The sequence below is a fragment of the Hyperolius riggenbachi genome, chromosome 7, assembly GCF_040937935.1.
Source record: "Hyperolius riggenbachi isolate aHypRig1 chromosome 7, aHypRig1.pri, whole genome shotgun sequence".
In the NCBI taxonomy this organism is placed as follows: Eukaryota; Metazoa; Chordata; class Amphibia; order Anura; family Hyperoliidae; genus Hyperolius; species Hyperolius riggenbachi.
The window spans coordinates 322,227,809-322,237,221 of record NC_090652.1 but is presented as its reverse complement, the minus strand read 5'-3'; the positions used below and the strand labels follow the sequence as shown (position 1 = coordinate 322,237,221).

The 9,413-nt window shown below is 52.5% G+C and overlaps 1 long non-coding RNA gene across 1 annotated transcript in view; it reads left to right on the top strand.

Annotated features, from left to right (window-relative positions):
* Positions 1-47: 47 nt before the first annotated feature.
* LOC137525270 (uncharacterized) overlaps positions 48-9,413 on the top strand; it is a 32,883-nt gene continuing 23,517 nt past the window's right edge. The window contains exon 1 of the long non-coding RNA XR_011022905.1: positions 48-126. This is a non-coding gene — a long non-coding RNA (uncharacterized lncRNA). The remainder of the gene's footprint in view (positions 127-9,413) is intronic.

Sequence of the window (9,413 nt, the reverse complement as noted above, 5' to 3'; positions counted from 1 at the left end):
CCAGCGCGATGCATTGTGGGAGGCGATTAGAATAAAAGGCGGGTGCTGAACAGAAGGAAACACTATATATGGCAGCATGTGCGCAGAGCAGAGATGTATGCAGAGCGGAGCGGATCGCTACAAGCGGTGAGTGATTAGTCATGTGTGACGTACGCAGGCTGTGGTGGTAACGTCCCTAGTAGAGGGGATGCGCTGCATGAAGGGGAGAGCCGCGGGGAGGGCAGCCCGACCTCTCCTTCCCTCTCCCAGGGCTGCCCTCCGTGCTCCCCCCTCCAGACTTCATAGAGCAATGCGCAGCCTGTACCACTCCCCTCCCTGCGGTCCCATCGCCGCTGCTCCTCTGCTCTCTGTAATACGCTGATACACACGCTGCTTCCGGCTAAACAGGACCTACAGCGTGTGTATCAGCGTATTACAGAGAGCAGAGGAGCAGCGGCGATGGGACCGCAGGGAGGGGAGTCATTTAGTACAGGCTGCGCATTGCTCTATGGAGTCTGGAGGCGGGAGCACTGAGGCCAGCCCTGGGAGAGGGAGGGAGAGGTTGGGCTGCCCTCCGCGTGGCTCTCCCCTCCATTAGGGGGGCACCTACCTAATACTGGGTGGCACCTACCTATCTAACCTATACTGGGTGGCACCTACCTATCTAACCTATACTGGGTGGCACCTACCTATCTAACCTATACTGGGTGGCACCTACCTACCTAACCTATACTGGGTGGCACCTACCTACCTAACCTATACTGGGTGGCACCTACCTACCTAAGCTATGCTGGGGGGCACCTACCTAAGCTATGCTGGGGGGCACCTACCTAAGCTATGCTGGGGGGCACCTACCTAAGCTATGCTGGGGGGCACCTACCTAAGCTATGCTGGGGGGCACCTACCTAAGCTATGCTGGGGGGCACCTACCTAAGCTATGCTGGGGGGCACCTACCTAAGCTATGCTGGGGGGCACCTACCTAAGCTATGCTGGGGGGCACCTACCTAAGCTATGCTGGGGGGCACCTACCTAACCTATGCTGGGGGGCACCTACCTAACCTATGCTGGGGGGCACCTACCTAATCTAACCTATGCTGGGGGGCACCTACCTAATACTGGGGAACCTACCTATCTAACCTATGCTGGGGGGCAGCTACCTAACCTATGCTGGGGGGCAGCTACCTAACCTATGCTGGGGGTCAGCTACCTAATCTAACCTATGCTGGGGGGCAACTATTCTGGCTACCTATATTAGCCCACTGCCTTACAGTTACATTAGTTACCCCCACCCATGTCATGTCTACACCAATTTTTTTTTTCCGCTGCGCGCTTCGCTTTTTTGGGGGAGAGGGGGGTGTCGGTGAATTATCTGTACCGGGTGTCAAACACCCTAGCTACGCCACTGTTGGGGGCACCTACCTAGCTAGCCTATACAGGTGACAACTATACTAGCTACCTATATTGGAGACACCTACCTAACCTACCTATACTGGGGGCATCTACCTTTCTAACCTATGCTAGGGGCAACTATTCTGGCTACCTATATTAGAGGCACCCACCTATCTAACTTGTACCGGGGGCACCTGCCTATCTAACTTGTACCGGGGGCACCTGCCTATCTAACTTGTACCGGGGGCACCTGCCTATCTAACTTGTACCGGGGGCACCTGCCTATCTAACTTGTACCGGGGGCACCTGCCTATCTAACTTGTACCGGGGGCACCTGCCTATCTAACTTGTACCGGGGCACCTGCCTATCTAACTTGTACCGGGGGCACCTGCCTATCTAACCTATACTGGGGGCAACTATACTGGCTACCTATACTGGAGGCACCTACCTGGCTAACCTATACCGGAGGCAACTATAGTGGCTCACCTATACTGGGGGGACCTATAGCTGGCTACCTATACTGGGGGAATCTATACTGAGTGCAACTAGACCTGGCTAACCTATACTGCGGGCACCCACATTTTTACACCCTCGCCCTGGGTGCATTTTAGCCTGGAAACTGCACTGCCTAGGGGCCCCCCTCCCATCAGCGCCGGGAGGTGCGGCATATACAGGAAGCTCCGGTGAGGTAATCAGCCGCTATAGGTTCAGTTGCCTCCGGGCTACGCGGTCTCCTCTGTGTTCCTGCTCGCACCACTTCCTGGTTTATTGCGAGCAGCGATACAGAGAGGGGACACCGTAGCTCGGAGGCAGCTGAACCTCTAGCGGCTGATTACCCCGCCTGAGCTTCCTGTATATGCCGCTCTCTCGCTGCTGATGGAAGGAGGGGGGACCCCAGGTGAGGCAGGGGTGATAGGAGTCGGGACCCTACCCCACTAACTACTCGGCTACCTAACTGCCCAGCCGCCCACCCCGGCTACCTAACTGCCCACCCAATGCAGTGCCTGCACTGCAAATAGTGTACCAGCCTGCCCAACCACCCTCCCTCCAGGTAAATGTTAGCCCACTATATACCTAACTACATATACTGCATTTTGTGGGGAAATCTGGCAACAATCTCGTTTCATATTGTGTGGAAATCTGCCGCCAATCTGGTTACATATTGTGTGTAAATCTGCCAATAATCTGGTTGCATATTGTGTGGAAATCTGCCAATAATCTGGTTGCATGTTGTAGGGAAATCTGCCGACAATGGCATGCGGAAATACTGAAAACAGCTCACTTTACCGACCTCTTAGCAAAGTCTCCATTCATAAAGGCTCTTTCCGCATGCGAAGCTGACATTTCCGAGCAGAGTGATAAATCACTGCCTCGTGTGGTGTTATCATAAAAAATGTAACACTGTCAATTCATAAAGATTACCGCAAGCAGTATAAGGACGGGGAATACCGCCCTCTCTCATGTGGCGATAACAATGTTAAGCTAATAGAGACACAGACCTCCCAGGCAGCTGCAGTAGAGCGGAACACGGAGAAATGTATCAACTCCGCAGCTTCTCCTGTTTCCGCAAGCCTACCGCCAGCCTAGTTCGGGAAATCTCCGCACTCCTATCGCAACTGTATCCTTTTCTATGAATGTCCTCACAGAAGTATAAATACCGGCAGCAGTGTTTTTCCGCACTGAGTCTCATTACCGACAACACCTTTATGAATGATACCCAATCTGGTTGCATGTTGTAGGGAAATCTGCCCCCCCTCCCCCCCAAGGGCAGCGGGGTCCTGGAAGCAGAGCAGAGATGGATCGCTCAGTTGGAGGGGAGGCAGCCTTGCAGGGACAGGTAGATGAGAGGGGACATGGGTGCCACTGCCAGATATGTGTAGAGCACACGTACTGGCTGCAATGTGCTGCTCATTATAGGCTGGCTGTTCCATAGTTGTGCATAGTAAACACATGGGAATGTTTTGGCTCAGAAGCACAGCTCAGTAACTTTGCAGACAGCGTGCTGGGCTAGAACGACAGGGCAATGGTAATACAGCAGCAGCTACATGCAAGCCATGCTGACACTTGTAGTGCTATCTGATGGCTTGCAATACAGCAGCAGTTACCTATAAGCCATGCTGATACTTGTAGTGCTATTGGGTGGCTTGAAATACAGCAGCAGCTACATGTAAGCCATGCTGACACTTGTAATGCTCTGATGGCTTTTGATACATCAGCAACTACATGTGAGCCATGCTGACACTTGTAGTGCTCTCTAAAGTGCTATCTATCATTTAAACTATACTCAGGCGCGGAGCTAGGGGGGGTCGGGGTAGGTCAAGTGCCCCCGGGCGCCGGGTCCCTAAGGGCGCCCAGCTGAGCTGATTTTTTTTTTTTTTTAATTTCCCCTCTGCGGAGGGGAGCAGCGCAGAGAAGAGAAGAGGGAGAGCTATGCGGACGGTGGAGAAGGGGGCCATCTCCCCCCCCTTCTCTCACCTTAGGGCTCTCCCTCCCTCCATCGCTGTCCCCTCCGTTATTGTCCGGGTGCTGGCGCAGCGGGCGGGACTCACCTCCGTCTCTCGCTCCAGCGCCGGCCGGAAGTTCGGATCCCGCAGCCGCTGCTCTGGTCTGGACTAGACCAGAGTAGCGGCAGATCCATCCGTGCTGCGACGAGACGGAGGTAAGTTCCGCCCGCCGCTGCCAGCACCCGGACATTAATGGAGGGGACAGCGAGGGAGAGAGCAGCTCTCCCTCTTCTCTGCGCTGCTCCCCTCCTGCTGGGGAGGCAGGGAGGGGGACACCTGGCTACCTACTCTGGGCATATATACCCCTGGCTACATCTACTGGGCATATATACCCCTGGCTACATCTACTGGGCATATATACCCCTGGCTACATCTACTGGGCATATATACCCCTGGCTACATCTACTGGGCATATATACCCCTGGCTACATCTACTGGGCATATATACCCCTGGCTACATCTACTGGGCATATATACCCCTGGCTACATCTACTGGGCATATATACCCCTGGCTTCATCTACTGGGCATATATACCCCTGGCTACATCTACTGGGCATATATACCCCTGGCTACATCTACTGGGCATATATACCCCTGGCTACATCTACTGGGCATATATACCCCTGGCTACATCTACTGGGCATATATACCCCTGGCTACATCTACTGAGCATATATACCCCCTGGCTACATCTACTGGGCATATATACCCCCTGGCTACATCTACTGGGCATATATACCCCCCGGCCACATCTACTGGGCATATATACCCCCCGGCCACATCTACTGGGCATATATACCCCCCGGCCACATCTACTGGGCATATATACCCCCCGGCTACATCTACTGGGCATATATACCCCCCGGCTACATCTACTGGGCATATATACCCCCCGGCTACATCTACTGGGCATATATACCCCCCGGCTACATCTACTGGGCATATATACCCCCCGGCTACATCTACTGGGCATATATACCCCCCGGCTACATCTACTGGGCATATATACCCCCCGGCTACATCTACTGGGCATATATACCCCCCGGCTACATCTACTGGGCATATATACCCCCCGGCTACATCTACTGGGCATATATACCCCCCGGCTACATCTACTGGGCATATATACCCCCCGGCTACATCTACTGGGCATATATACCCCCCGGCTACATCTACTGGGCATATATACCCCCCGGCTACATCTACTGGGCATATATACCCCCCGGCTACATCTACTGGGCATATATACCCCCCGGCTACATCTACTGGGCATATATACCCCCCGGCTACATCTACTGGGCATATATACCCCCCGGCTACATCTACTGGGCATATATACCCCCCGGCTACATCTACTGGGCATATATACCCCCCGGCTACATCTACTGGGCATATATACCCCCCGGCTACATCTACTGGGCATATATACCCCCCGGCTACATCTACTGGGCATATATACCCCCCGGCTACATCTACTGGGCATATATACCCCCCGGCTACATCTACTGGGCATATATACCCCCCGGCTACATCTACTGGGCATATATACCCCCCGGCTACATCTACTGGGCATATATACCCCCCGGCTACATCTACTGGGCATATATACCCCCCGGCTACATCTACTGGGCATATATACCCCCCGGCTACATCTACTGGGCATATATACCCCCCGGCTACATCTACTGGGCATATATACCCCCCGGCCACATCTACTGGGCATATATACCCCCCGGCCACATCTACTGGGCATATATACCCCCCGGCCACATCTACTGGGCATATATACCCCCCGGCCACATCTACTGGGCATATATACCCCCCGGCCACATCTACTGGGCATATATACCCCCCGGCCACATCTACTGGGCATATATACCCCCCGGCCACATCTACTGGGCATATATACCCCCCGGCTACATCTACTGGGCATATATACCCCCCGGCTACATCTACTGGGCATATATACCCCCCGGCTACATCTACTGGGCATATATACCCCCCGGCTACATCTACTGGGCATATATACCCCCCGGCTACATCTACTGGGCATATATACCCCCCGGCTACATCTACTGGGCATATATACCCCCCGGCTACATCTACTGGGCATATATACCCCCCGGCTACATCTACTGGGCATATATACCCCCCGGCTACATCTACTGGGCATATATACCCCCCGGCTACATCTACTGGGCATATATACCCCCCGGCTACATCTACTGGGCATATATACCCCCCGGCTACATCTACTGGGCATATATACCCCCCGGCTACATCTACTGGGCACATATTATTCTCCTGGCTACATCTACTGGGCACATATTATTCTCCTGGCTACATCTACTGGGCATATATACCCCCTGGCTACATCTACTGGGCACATATTATTCTCCTGGCTACATCTACTGGGCACATATTATTCTCCTGGCTACATCTACTGGGCACATATTATTCTCCTGGCTACATCTACTGGGCACATATTATTCTCCTGGCTACATCTACTGGGCATATATACCCCCTGGCTACATCTACTGGGCACATATTATTCTCCTGGCTACATCTACTGGGCACATATTATTCTCCTGGCTACATCTACTGGGCACACATATCCCTGGCTACCTGTTCTGTGGACATCTCTACCCCTGGCTACCTGTTCTGTGGACATCTCTACCCCTGGCTACCTGTTCTGTGGACATCTCTACCCCTGGCTACCTGTTCTGTGGACATCTCTACCCCTGGCTACCTGTTCTGTGGACATCTCTACCCCTGGCTACCTGTTCTGGGGACATCTATATCGCTGGCTACCTGTTCTGGGGACATCTATACTGCTGGCCACCTATTTTTGGGGAACCACGTCAGATTGAGTGTATTTTGGAGAACTGCTGCCAGGTGAGAGGTGTCTACCATATTAAGGGGGCATTCTACCTATTTATGTGAAATGCTGTCTATTTATGTGACTCATGACTGCTGAATTTGTCTTGTTGGGGGCCTCATGGTTACTGAATTTGTCTTGTTGGGGGCCTCATGATTTGTTGGGGGCCTCAAGATCGCTGAATTTGTCTTGTTGGGGGCCTCATGATTGCTAAATTTGTCTTGTTGGGGGCCTCATGATTGCTGAGTTGGTTATGTTGGGGTTCTCATGATTGCTGAATTTGTCTTGATGGGGGGGGGGGCTCATGATTGCTGAATTTGTCTTGGAAAATGCTGGAAGGTACATACTGAGGGAGGGTGGGTGAGCGTGAGCCTGCTAACCTCCATATACATTTGGCTCCACCCATAACCACGCCCACATTTATTATGTGACCACGCCCCTTTTTGGCGCGGCGCGCAACCTTGACTTTGGGGGGCGCATTAATAGTCTTTGTCCCCGGGCGCTGAAAACCCTAGCTACGCCTCTGAGTATACTGATGAACATATAGGTGAATATTATATATATTAAATATTATTGCAACATGTGGGCAATTTGTGCAAAAAACATTTCTGCTCTCCCTTCTCTGTCCACTCCTTGCCCTTCTCTGACCACTCCCTGCCCTTCTCTGTCCACTGCAGGGAAAGTCCTGTCCTGCTAGTCATTTCACCCATGAATGCTTCCCTAGTAAAATGAGTCGAGATTCGGATCAAAGATCCGGATCTTTTCAATGATCCGATCCGATTCGAATCATTGAAAATATCTGGACTCCCCATCTCTACTGGAGGAGACTCTTCTGTTGCTCCGCCCCTGTCTCCAGCCTCACCAGCCCAATCAGAAGCCTGAGGGGAGGCTCCCACTTGTTGAGCCAAGCTCGCTAGTTTTGAAGAGATGGGAGCTTGTGGAGTGAGAAGAGGAAAGATTTCAGCACATTCCTGCTCCACAGCTTCACAGAGGGAGGGAGTTCACATATAGCAAGCAGTGCACTGTCACCTCTGTACTGTACAAGGAAAGCACTGCTGTTGCCACCCAGGAGAGACATGTGCCTGCAGCGCTGCACACAGTAACAGTGCATCATGACACCGGATGGCTGACAGGTCTGTGCAGTGAGCTGGGACACTTGTTGCTCTGCACAGAGGATGGGGGAGGGGATCTCTGTTCAGGATGGATAACTTGCTGAATGCTGCTCAGTCTGTTTCAGCCAATGATCTGATGGTTGTTGTGGCGCGCCTGTGTGTGTGCGCGCCTGTGTGTGTGCGCGCCTGTGTGTGTGTGCGCCTGTGTGTGTGCGCGCGCCTGTGTGCCTGTCTGTCTGTGTGCGGTCACACGCATGCCTGTTACTCTGGCAACCATGTGGGAAGCCTATATGTGGACAGAACAAACGGCAGACACAGTGAATATGGTGAAGCATATAAGGGGGCACCTTTTACATTAAAGTGATACTGTAGGGGGGTCAGGGGAAAATGAGTTGAAGTTACCTGGGGCTTCTAATGGTCCCCCGCAGACATCCTGCGCAGCCACTCACTGATGCTCCGGCCCCGCCTCTAGTTCACTTCTGGAATTTCAGACTTTAAAGTCTGACAACCACTGCGCCTGCATTGCCGTGTCCTCGCTTCCCCTGATGTCACCAGGAGCGCACGGCATACTGGGCCTGCGCAGTACGCTCCTGGTGCCATCAGAGGGAGCGAGGACACGGCAATGCAGGCGCAGTGGTTTTCTGACTTTAAAGTCTGAAATTCCAGAAGTGAACTAGAGGCGGGGCTGGAGCATCAGTGAGTGGCTGCGCAGGCACAGGATGTCTGCGGGGGACCATTAGAAGCCCCAGGTAACTTCAACTCATTTTCCCCTGACCCCCCCTACAGTATCCCTTTAAAGGGTTTTTGTGGGGGGGGGGGGGGAGTTAAAAATGTACACATACCTTGGGCTTCTACCGCGCCCCTGCAGCTGTCAGCGGGAGCGAGCACAGCTGCAGCTGGATTAGATGCTGAATTACAGGAACAGCGGATCGTTGGAGGATGGTGTGGGACATGACAGCTGCAGAGACTGGTAGAAGCCCCAGGTAAGTGTCGGTTTACTTTTCAACCCCTCCCCACAGAACCCCTTTAAGGGGACAGAGGTGGATGTGGGGTCACAATGCCAAATCTCAAGAGATATCCTGTTGAAATTAATTGGGAATCGGCCTGTGGTGTACGAGCAGCCAACAGATCTCCCTCTGATCAGAAAGAGATCTCTCGGTCAATTTGCTCTTAAATTGTCTGATCTGTGGGCACCTTTTACTCCACTCTTTACATGGTGGGCAAAACTTGTATGTGATAATGAACTGATGACATGATGGTGCGTGTCTATATATTTGAGGTGCAGTATGCTGCCTCTGATTTGACTAGTGCAAGGACTGTTAAACGAATGCCATTGATGATCCATGGCTTACAGGTTTTTGTTTTTTTGTTCTGAAAGGTTTTCAGTTGAACTTTAAATTTTGGCTGCTCTGTGGGTCTTGCTGGAAACCATTAGTTCTTCATTATATTGGGCTCTATTCACAAAGCATTACCACATCCGGTATTGCTGAAACCAGCTGATTTTACCGATCACCTTCCCAAGTTACAATTCACTAAACTTAGCTCCGC